At 33.2% G+C, this 11141-nt stretch overlaps 1 long non-coding RNA gene across 1 annotated transcript; it reads right to left on the bottom strand.

Moving 5' to 3' along the window:
• Positions 1-8615: 8615 nt before the first annotated feature.
• Positions 8616-9543, bottom strand: LOC149702077 (uncharacterized). Its single transcript, XR_016382067.1, has 2 exons — positions 9000-9543; positions 8616-8882 (listed from the first exon to the last, which is right to left on the bottom strand). It is a non-coding gene; the product is annotated as an uncharacterized LOC149702077 (long non-coding RNA).
• Positions 9544-11141: the final 1598 nt, after the last annotated feature.

The following is an 11141-nucleotide window of genomic DNA, read 5'->3' as shown; positions in this document are numbered from 1 at the left end:
TTACCAGTAAAATAATTTATTTCAACGGAAAACGGTAATGGAACGTTGTTTTTTTCTTAAGCATGCATTTAAGTTTCAATTAAAAAGAAAAATTAATATCTGATCCTTCAGACAAGTGATAACTTCTGTCTTATCGATACTTTTTAGGTCTTGATTCTAATCAAGACATTTTTGATTAATCAATATACGAACACAAGGAATAATTATAGAACGAATACCTCTTTTTGTTTGATCAGTAAAAATTACAGCTATTTTACTTCTTCTATCTTTACCTGTTTTAGCAGGTGCTATCACAATACTTCTTACAGATCGGAATTTTAATACATCCTTCTTCGATCCCGCAGGAGGAGGAGACCCTATTCTTTACCAGCATTTATTTTGATTTTTTGGGCACCCAGAAGTTTATATTCTTATCCTACCTGGATTTGGAATAATCTCTCATATCATTAGTCACCAAACAGGAAAAAAAGAACCTTTTGGAACTTTAGGGATAATCTATGCTATATTAGCAATTGGGGTATTAGGTTTTGTTGTGTGAGCCCACCACATATTCACAGTAGATGTTGATACACGAGCTTACTTTACAGCAGCCACAATAATTATTGCAGTACCAACAGGTATTAAAATTTTTAGATGACTAGCCACAATTCATGGTGCAAAGCTAAATATAGATCCATCATTATATTGAGCTTTAGGTTTTGTATTCTTATTTACTATTGGAGGATTAACAGGTGTGATCTTAGCTAACTCATCATTAGATATTGTGCTTCATGACACCTACTATGTAGTTGCTCATTTTCATTATGTTTTATCTATAGGTGCGGTATTTGCTATTATTGGGGGTATTACACATTGATTCCCCTTATTTTTAGGAGTTGCAATAAACCCCCGATGACTAAAAACACATTTTATAATTATATTTTTGGGAGTTAATTTAACATTTTTTCCCCAACATTTCTTAGGTTTAAATGGGATACCTCGACGATACTCAGATTACCCAGATGCCTATACTTCATGGAACGTAATTTCTTCACTGGGCTCTATACTTTCAACTATCGCCTTAATTTTCTTCATTTTTATCATTTGAGAAAGCTTAGTATCCCAACGATTAATCTTATTTTCATCCCATATACCCTCTTCTATTGAGTGGAATAACCCCCTTCCTCCAGAGGACCATACCTATAGCCAATTAGCTATTACTACTACTTAAAACATAATGGCAACCTGAAACAAAATTTTATTCCCAGATGCTGCTTCCCCTATCATAGAACAAATAATATTTTTTCATGATCATACAATAGTTATCCTTACATTAATTACTATTTTAGTAGCTTACATACTAACAAATACTTTATTTAATAAATCCTTTAATCGATATCTTTTAGAAGGGCAAGAAATTGAAACATTCTGAACAATCGTGCCAGCTTTTATACTAATTTTTATCGCTTTCCCATCATTACAAATCTTATACTTAATAGATGAAACCAGAAGACCTAATTTAACAATTAAAACAATTGGGCACCAATGATACTGATCATATGAATATTCAGATTTCAAACAAATTTCATTTGATTCTTACATAACTCCTTTAGATGAAGAAATACCAATATCAACATTCCGATTATTAGATGTGGATAATCGAACAATCATTCCTACAAATATTAACATCCGAATACTAATTACTGCAGCTGATGTAATCCACTCTTGAGCAATACCTTCCCTAGGAATTAAAGCAGATGCTATACCAGGACGAATTAATCAAGTGCCTATAATCTCTAATCGTTCAGGTTTATTCTTTGGGCAATGTTCAGAAATTTGTGGGGCTAACCATAGTTTTATACCTATTATCATTGAAAGAATCCCTGTTAAGCATTTTATCAACTGAATTAACAATTCTGACTCATTAAGTGGCTGAAACTTTTAAGCAATGGTCTCTTAAACCATACTATGGGAATTTCCCCCCTTAATGAAAGAAAATAGTTAAAACCTTATAACAATATCTTGTCAAGATATAATTACTTTAAGTTTTTCTTAATACCTCAAATATTCCCTATAAACTGATGATTACTATCACTTCTCCCTCTCACTCTAACCATATTAAATCTAATTAACATAACTTTTAATAAATCCCTAAGATCAGAAAAACATCTTAGAAAAAAAAATATTAAAAAAACATTAAACTGAAAATGATAACAAATTTTTTTCTACATTCGACCCCTCAACTTCATCTAATTTATCAATAAACTGATTATCCCTATTTATCCCATCTCTTATACTACCCCACATTTTTTGGACCAAAAATAATCGTTTCTCAATTAATACAAAAAAAAATTTTTACACTTTACACCTAGAATTTAAAAATCTTTTAAATTGGACATTTACTAATGGGATCACAAGTCTAATTTTAAGATTAATTTGACTCCTAGCAATTAATAATCTAATAGGTTTAATACCCTACATTTTTACAGCTACAAGCCATATAGTAATTTCATTGACCTTAGCCTTACCCTTATGGCTAACTCTAATACTATTCGGCTGGATTAATAATACAAATAAAATATTTGCCCATCTTCTACCTAATGGTACACCCCCAGCTTTAATAATATTTATAATTTTAATTGAAACTGTAAGAAACATCATCCGACCCATTACCCTTTCAATTCGGCTGTCAGCTAACATAATTGCTGGACATCTTTTATTAACTTTATTGGGGAACCAAGGTACAATTATAAATATAAAAAATAACTTTTTAATTATTAATACACAATTAGTATTACTAACTTTAGAACTAGCCGTAGCTATTATCCAAGGTTATGTATTTATTATCTTAATCTCATTGTACACAACAGAAGTACATTAACTACTTTATGAAAAATTTCCACCCATTCCATATTGTTGACCAAAGCCCTTGACCTCTCACCGCTGCCCTAGGAGCACTATTTATGACATCTGGAACAATTAGTTGAATTCACATTAAATCTCCTCTACTTATAACCCTAGGATTTTTCCTAATTATCATTACAAGATTCCAATGATGACGAGACATTCACCGAGAAGCTACACTTCAAGGGAACCATACATCTAAAGTTATTATTGGATTGCAATGAGGAATAATCCTATTTATTATCTCTGAAGTATTTTTTTTGTTTCATTTTTTTGGGCATTTTTACATAGAAGTCTATCACCAAATGTAGAAATTGGAATGATATGACCCCCAAAAGGAATTGAACCTTTTAATCCCTTACAAATTCCACTATTAAATACAACTATCCTCCTATCTTCTGGGATTTCAATTACATGGACACATCATAGTATTCTAAATAATAACTTAAGCCAAGCTAAAAAATCACTTTTAGTGACTATTTTACTAGGGGGCTATTTTACTAAAAAATCACTTTTAGTGACTATTTTACTAGGGGGCTATTTTACTATTCTACAAGCCTGAGAATATATTGAAGCCCCTTTTACTATTGCTGATTCAATTTATGGCACTACATTTTTTGTGGCAACAGGATTTCATGGATTACATGTGTTAATTGGGACCACCTTTCTTCTAATTACAATAATCCGATTAGCTAACCTCCACTTATCTAAAACTCACCATTTTGGGTTTGAAGCAGCAGCATGATACTGACATTTTGTTGATGTAGTATGACTATTATTATATTCTTTAATCTATTGATGAGGAGGGTATTTATTTAGTATAAAAAGTACATTTAGCTTCCAACTAAAAAGTTTTATTTAAAAATAAATAATATTTATATTAATGCTTACAACAGCTCTTATTCTAAGAATAATAGTCATACTACTATCCTCAAATCTAGCCAAATTACAAAACCCTTCCCTAGAAAAAAATTCTCCATTCGAATGTGGATTTAACCCTTCTTATAAAACGCGAGTACCTTTCTCTTTACAGTTTTTCTTAATTGCTTTAATCTTTATTATTTTTGATGTAGAAATCATCTTAATTATACCTTCACCTTTATTCCTATTTAAATCTTATATTATAAGAATCTCAGTGTTTAGATTAATCTTTATTGTCACTCTAGGATTACTTCATGAATGAAAAGAAGGGAGATTAAATTGAGTTTAGGTTAGTATTTAAAATTTATAAAATCTGATTTGCACTTAGAAATTGTGCCCCACCTAGCCTTTTAATAAAAGTGAAATTTTATCACATTCAGTTTCGACCTGAAAATTTGAATTAACATTCTTATTTTAGAAGAAACCAATAAGGAGGTATCTTAATGTTAATAAGAATAAAGACTAATAAAGTCCTTCTAAAGAAGTTAAAATTTTTAAAGCCGCTAACTTTAACTCTGTTTATTAATCAAAAACATAACTTCTAATTTTTCTATAGTGTAATTAAAACACCTGATTTTTTCATAATCAAAATACTCTAAAGTTAGAAATACAAAAAATTTAATTTATTTAAGAGAATCCCTTCTATCTTGACTGCTTCAAAATCATATTATAAATTTAACTACTTAAATAAAAACTTAATAAAAAAATTAAACCTAATAAAAGTAAAAGAATTTGAACAAACAAGGTATTATAATATATCCGCTGAAAAACACCCCCTCATAAACATAAAAATTTTTCAACTCCTGATCCCCCAAAAATTTCTCCCCAACCTAAATCTCCTTTTACAAAAAAAACTCTATTAAGCTTAAAAAAATTACTTATAAAAAACGAAGCCAGACTTAATAAAAACCACATAGAAATAAAATAATAAAAAATAATTCTACGATAAAGATTTATGGACATTTCTCTAATTGGTAATCAAAACCAAAAAATTAAAAAAACACCAATTAACGTAAATATTTTATCACCAAGAGACAAAACAACTAAAGCACTATAATCAAATAATAACCAACTCATTACACCACCAAAAATTACCCCTAGTACTGAAAGGAAAAAAATAGAAAAGTTTATCTCTTTTCTTTCAGAGTAATTAAAAAAATTTACCCCTATATACCCATTTAATAACAAATTATAAATTAAACGGGATCTATAAATAATTGTTGAAAAAACCCCTAAAAAAATAAAGATATATAATAACCCACACCCCTCTATTAAAAATAACTCAATAATTAAATCCTTTGAATAAAAACCACAACTAAAAGGGATACCCCCTAATCTTAAAAAACTTAACAATATACCATAACCTAGCATAGGAGAAAAATTTAACAAACCCCCTAATATCCGAATATCTTGTAATCCATTACCCCCATGAATCATTGAACCAGCACATAAAAATAATAAAGCCTTAAAAATTGCATGAGTCAATATATGAAAATAAGCTCACTCCCAAAGACCTAAAGATAAACTAAACATTATTAAGGCTAACTGACTTAAAGTTGATAAAGCAATGACCCTTTTAAAATCTATTTCTATACATGCCCCCACCCCTGATATTAATAAAGTTAAAAATGAAATATATATTATTACCCCACCATACACTCTGAATAAAAAATGTGGCACACTCCATGTCTTGCGCCACAATTGTCACATCGTGCAAATTTTTTCAAATCTCGCGATAAATTGATTCAACACGGAGCGTGCCAAGAGAAAATTGTTGATAAAAAGGCGGGGCGCTACGCGATTGGTCGGAGATGCCTATTTAAAATTATCCATGAAATTTCAAACTAATTGTCGTTTAAAAATCGTTCGGTGTTATTTCCTGGATGTTTCACGATGCAGATTGGTCTTATAGAAGAATCAATAAAAAAATTACTTTATTTTCCACTTCACCATCCCTTTAATGAACGTCTGATTTGTTTCAAAGTATTGCGCCACAAGACCAATCATATATATATGCATAAAGTGTCATAACATCTAACAAGCATTATTACGACAAAGATTCGATACTCGATTATGAATTATCGCCACTCGAACCAAGTTTGCCAGATTTTGAATAAAGGCTGATTACTCGTGACCTATTCAACCGAATTGAATTTGGTGAACACTTTTCAAATATGAATCGACCCCAAGGAATCCGAAAATTGCATTTATATCCTCGAGAATCCAATATTTTCAAAGTTGATAATTTTGACATTTCCGGTTTCCGGTATAAGTATGCAAAGGACAACTTTGGAACGGGTAAAATATGAAAGAGGAATGCAAAACTTTTATAACGCACTTTATTCCAGAGCGCTAGCTTGAATAGTTTTTGAAATATAGTAAAATATGTGCGAAAAACGCAACGCGCAAAGACTTTTTTAACAGTCTGTACTTACCGCCATTAAGACCGCTACGCGCCTAAACATACTGCCCTCGATCTTGACAAACTACCCGGAGGGGTAAATATAATAATGACTCGCGACGGAAATCAAGGAGCACATACTGAGGAAATATAGCTATGAAATTTTAAACACCCACTGAAACATTTAGAATTCTCATACCAGGATAGAAATATATTTGAAGCGAGCTCCAATTTTAAAAATAAACAACGATATTTTGCTAAATTGCGTAGATTATTTCGGAAGTAAATAAAGATAAACAATAATATTTTGGAAAAGGTGTAACATTATTTGGGAAGTAAATGAAGATAAACCACAATATTTTGGAAAAGGCGTAACATTATTTGGGAAATAAATGAAGATAAACAACAATATTTTGGAAAAGGCGTAACATTATTTGGGAAGTAAATGAAGATAAACAACAATATTTTGGAAAAGGCGTAACATTATTTGGGAAATAAATGAAGATAAACCACAATATTTTGGAAAAGGCGTAACATTATTTGGGAAGTAAATGAAGATAAACCACAATATTTTGGAAAAGGCGTAACATTATTTGGGAAATAAATGAAGATAAACAACAATATTTTGGAAAAGGCGTAACATTATTTGGGAAGTAAATGAAGATAAACAACAATATTTTGGAAAAGGCGTAACATTATTTGGGAAGTAAATGAAGATAAACCACAATATTTTGGAAAAGGCGTAACATTATTTGGGATGATAAACAACATATTTTGGAAAGGCGGTCACTTATTTGGAAAATTATATAAAATTTGCTTAAAATGTGGCACTTAGCGTTACCCGAGAAACACCACATGGAGGTGGCCACACGTCGTTTCTCATGGCTAGTTTTGTTTAGGCAGGTCCCCTTGCCTACTGCCGTATATATTTACTGAAATTCCACCAAATCTCCTAAAAATCGGTAAATAATAAATTAATTAAGATGACTCAATTCGAGAACCAAAATATCTAGTAGCTCCATCCAAATATTTTATAAGTCCTGAATGAATATCATATGAATAAAATCTACCCAGATTTTCCGGTTTTTTCATGTAGATGAAAAGATCTGCAACCTTACGTTCGTCCTGCCTTGAACAATCTTTCCAACGAACGATTATTGTTTATCTTCATTTACTTCCCAAATAATGTTACGCTTTTTCCAAAATATCATTGTTTATCTTCATTTACTTCCCAAATAATGTTACGCCTTTTCCAAAATATTATTGTTTATCTTCATTTACTTCCCAAATAATGTTACGCCTTTTCCAAAATATTGTGGTTTATCTTCATTTACTTCCGAAATAATCTACGCAATTTAGCAAAATATCGCTGTTTATTTTTAAAATTGGAGCTTCCTTGAAATATTTCTCTACCCTGGTATGAGAATTGTAAATGTTTCAGCGGGTGTTTAAAATTTCATAGCTGTATTTCCGCAGTATGTGCTCCTTGATTTCGGTCGCGAGTCCTTGTTATTATATTTACCCCCCCCCCGAGTAGTTTTTCAAGATCGAGGGCAGAATGCGTTTAGGCGCGTAGCGGTCTTAATGGCGGTAAGTACATGCAATTTTAAAATTTTAAAAAAAAATTTTCACCAACTTGCGGCGGGTTTAGAATTTTTTCACTATTTTTTTCGAACTCCCCGTGGCCTAATTAATCAGAATCAAGTGTTGGTTGGGTTAGGTAGGTAAAGTAAAATCCTACCTTGGATTTAAATTCTGACAACTTTGTCAGCTTTCTACTAATTTTTTGGGAACTGAAGTTTGAATACACCTTTCCATTAATGGGGGTAGGAAAACCGTAATTGTCGGCAAAGACCAAATAAAAATATCTAAATGGACTAGTCAAGATTTCGCTATTTTGTGTATTTTACATTTTGTTAGTCCGGCAGCCCTGTAACGTGCACCGCGTTTCGGCTATCGGCAGTAGCAGACGGTTTTGTTTGGAAAAGTTTAGCCAAGGGTTAACCGCTTAAGTGAAGTTTCAGCTTGCCGTTTCGCAACTTTAAAAGCCAAGACTAAATAGAGCTAGGCATTTTCTATCCATTATCCACAAATTGGTGGATAACCGATTATTTATAAACAAAGTTGTGGATTATAATACGATTTAACATGTAAGATCTGTGGATAATTTTCGAGTATGGCTAAAGATAAAATAACGTGGAACATGGGTAGATAATGCCGAGCTCTAAGACTAAATGCGCTCAGTGCTCATAATCATATAGATCGGTTTCCTATCAGAAACCGCACTAAAGGCCTGGCAGCCCGGTTGTATAAAAGCCCTACTTTCCCGAAAAGAGTGGGGGAAAGCAAATTATGGAATAAATGGAACGGAGTATTGTTTAAATTTTACTGTTTTTCAAACTACTATATATACGAATTGTTTCCATTTTTATTGTAAGTAGATTCTAATACATGTATTTACAACATTACTGTGTATAATCCCGTGAATCCTACGCGATTCTTTTTATGCACAATAAACAAACTATTCTATTCTATTCTATTCTGAAACTTTCCTTAGCTAATTCACTATGTTGTTCTTTTTCAATTTCCTTTTCTGACTGTATGCCTTGCTCATTTAAGTTTTTCTCAGGTATAATTCCAAGCTTAATAGCTTCATTCGACATGGCAAAAGTTGGGTCTGAAAATAGATAACACATACAAAACTGACCAGTAACTTAGCCAAGGCTTAAGCTTTAAAACCCAATAACCTTTTAAGCTCCATAGTAATATCGAAAAAATTTCATAAAATACTTACCAGACATATTCTTTCACATTCATTCTCTGCAACACCGATTTTATATACATTTCCGAAGCTATCTGTTAAGTTAACTACACGAAATCCCTCCGGGAGATAACTTGCCGCCATCGCTGATACGTCACTAATTGCGTTGCTCAACGAAGTAATCGGCCTTTATAGCCGATGACTTCCATGCCTGTTCGCTTACAATCGTGACGTCAAACCGGAAGCTCCGAAAATCGTTCAGTGGCGAATGCGCATTCAACGCAGCCTCCATTGAGCGTTACTGAACGCGCCCTACATTCAAATCTGACATTCGGACAAGACTGTCCAGATTCCAAAGAATCCCGACTACCTTAACCTACATTACATTAGGCATTGGCATTAAACTATAGCAGACGACCTGAAAATAAAGAAATAAGTGAACTATATTTTCGTGCCAACTTACACATGTACCTTGTGTAAAACTACGCGAAAGTAACTCTCCGCCGCGGAATAAGACCAACTCTTCCCGTCGCTTTGTAAGGGGACGGAAATCTTGACTTGAATATGGGAGAACTCATTTTCCCCGTTGCGGGTTAGACTCCAGGCTTCTAGCTCTTCACTTTCTTTATCTATGTGCCTTTGCTAAAACCTTGTAGTAGGCCTACTAATATATTCACCGAAAAGTGGCTTCACTCTACGATACTATAACCTTGAAAAACGTACAGAAATTTTCAAACAGTCATGACTATGCTACTCTAGAATCAATCTTTCCTCCTCCAAGGTTCAATATAAGTTGAGATAAAAATTTAATGTTTATAGATAACCATATCGGCGAAATATATTCCTTTTATTCGAGAAGGCGTAACATCCTGATTGTACTAATTCTTTTTGCGATTAGCTAAAGTAGCATAAAAGGCAAGTAAAGATAATATAAAGTGAGACACTAAGATTTATGTTTTCGTAGTACCACGATTGAATGGAGGGGAGTTGGAATGGCTAAGGTCAAATCATAATAGGCGTGAAATGATCTTGGAAACATCTGGTGTGGCTTATTTTATGTAAGCGACGTCATAGACTGACGAAATACGATTATTTCCCCCTTAAATATTTTCATTGGCTGCCAAAAAAGTGAAAATTCTTTTGCTTACTCCACCCTCTATCCGCTCGGCTCCTAGTTTGAAACGACTAGAAATTTACTGCCTTCAGGAGATGGCTAAGCCGACGATTGGGGAGGAGCTACACATTTCAAATAAATAAATAAATAAATAAGGCCTCGCGATATGTTTCCACCATCAAGGGAACACCAGGAGCCCCTTTGGCCATTTCAACCCCCCTCCATACATTCCTGGTAGTACCTATTATAATGTTAAATCTGGCCTTCTCTCGTTTGAATATTTTTCTTTCTTTGTTGCAAACCTGGAAAAGATTTTTGGTTTATCTGCATAGCCGGACATGTATTCAGACGCAAGTTTTCCCCTAGTATACCATGGGATACGTGCGGAATTAGTGTGTTAATTTATTGTAACCAAAATGAGATAAACGCGTTTTAACGTTTGGAAATTGAAATCCATGGCAAGGCTTAAGAAGTTTCAAGCAGTTGAAAATCAAGCGAGTACTTAAGAACTTATTTATTCACAACCTCGCTGTAATGCAAGTTGAAGTTACTCTTCTAAGTTAGCGACGTTAGCACCTTTCTAACAAGTCGTCCAATTTAAAATTGTATTATAATACCAAGATGGTTTTACCAACCCTCCGAAATTACGTGTTAAAAGCTGTAGTACAGTGGAGTGAACCAGATAGCATGTTGGAAACACAAGAAATCCGACTGTAAACTATGCATTTGGTATTCAGGGAGTTCCGATCGAATATTTCCCTTGCCCGACGAACATCGTAAGTAAGGGCTACAATGCTTGTGTTATTGATGGATAGCGCCATTCTAAATGGAGACACATACGAATAAAATATTGATACAGACGATTATCGTTCTCGCCCTTTTTTTACCTCTCCGGGTGACGATGAGGTCACGGAGAGGTATTACACTGGACTTGTCTATGTGAGTGTGTCTGTCACCACGTTCGCGGAAAAAATATTTTAGTTTCTACTCCCGTCGTTAGGGTTAAGAAGTACGCGACAACAGTCTAGGGTTACGAGAAACGTCTAGTCTCCCAATGGCAG

Source organism: Phalangium opilio, unplaced genomic scaffold (genome assembly GCF_054372755.1).
Source record: "Phalangium opilio isolate 3A_F unplaced genomic scaffold, DU_Popi_V2 ptg000019l_1, whole genome shotgun sequence".
NCBI lineage: Eukaryota > Metazoa > Arthropoda > Arachnida > Opiliones > Phalangiidae > Phalangium > Phalangium opilio.
Note: the sequence above shows the minus strand (reverse complement) of the source record. Positions and strands in the feature narration are given on the sequence as shown.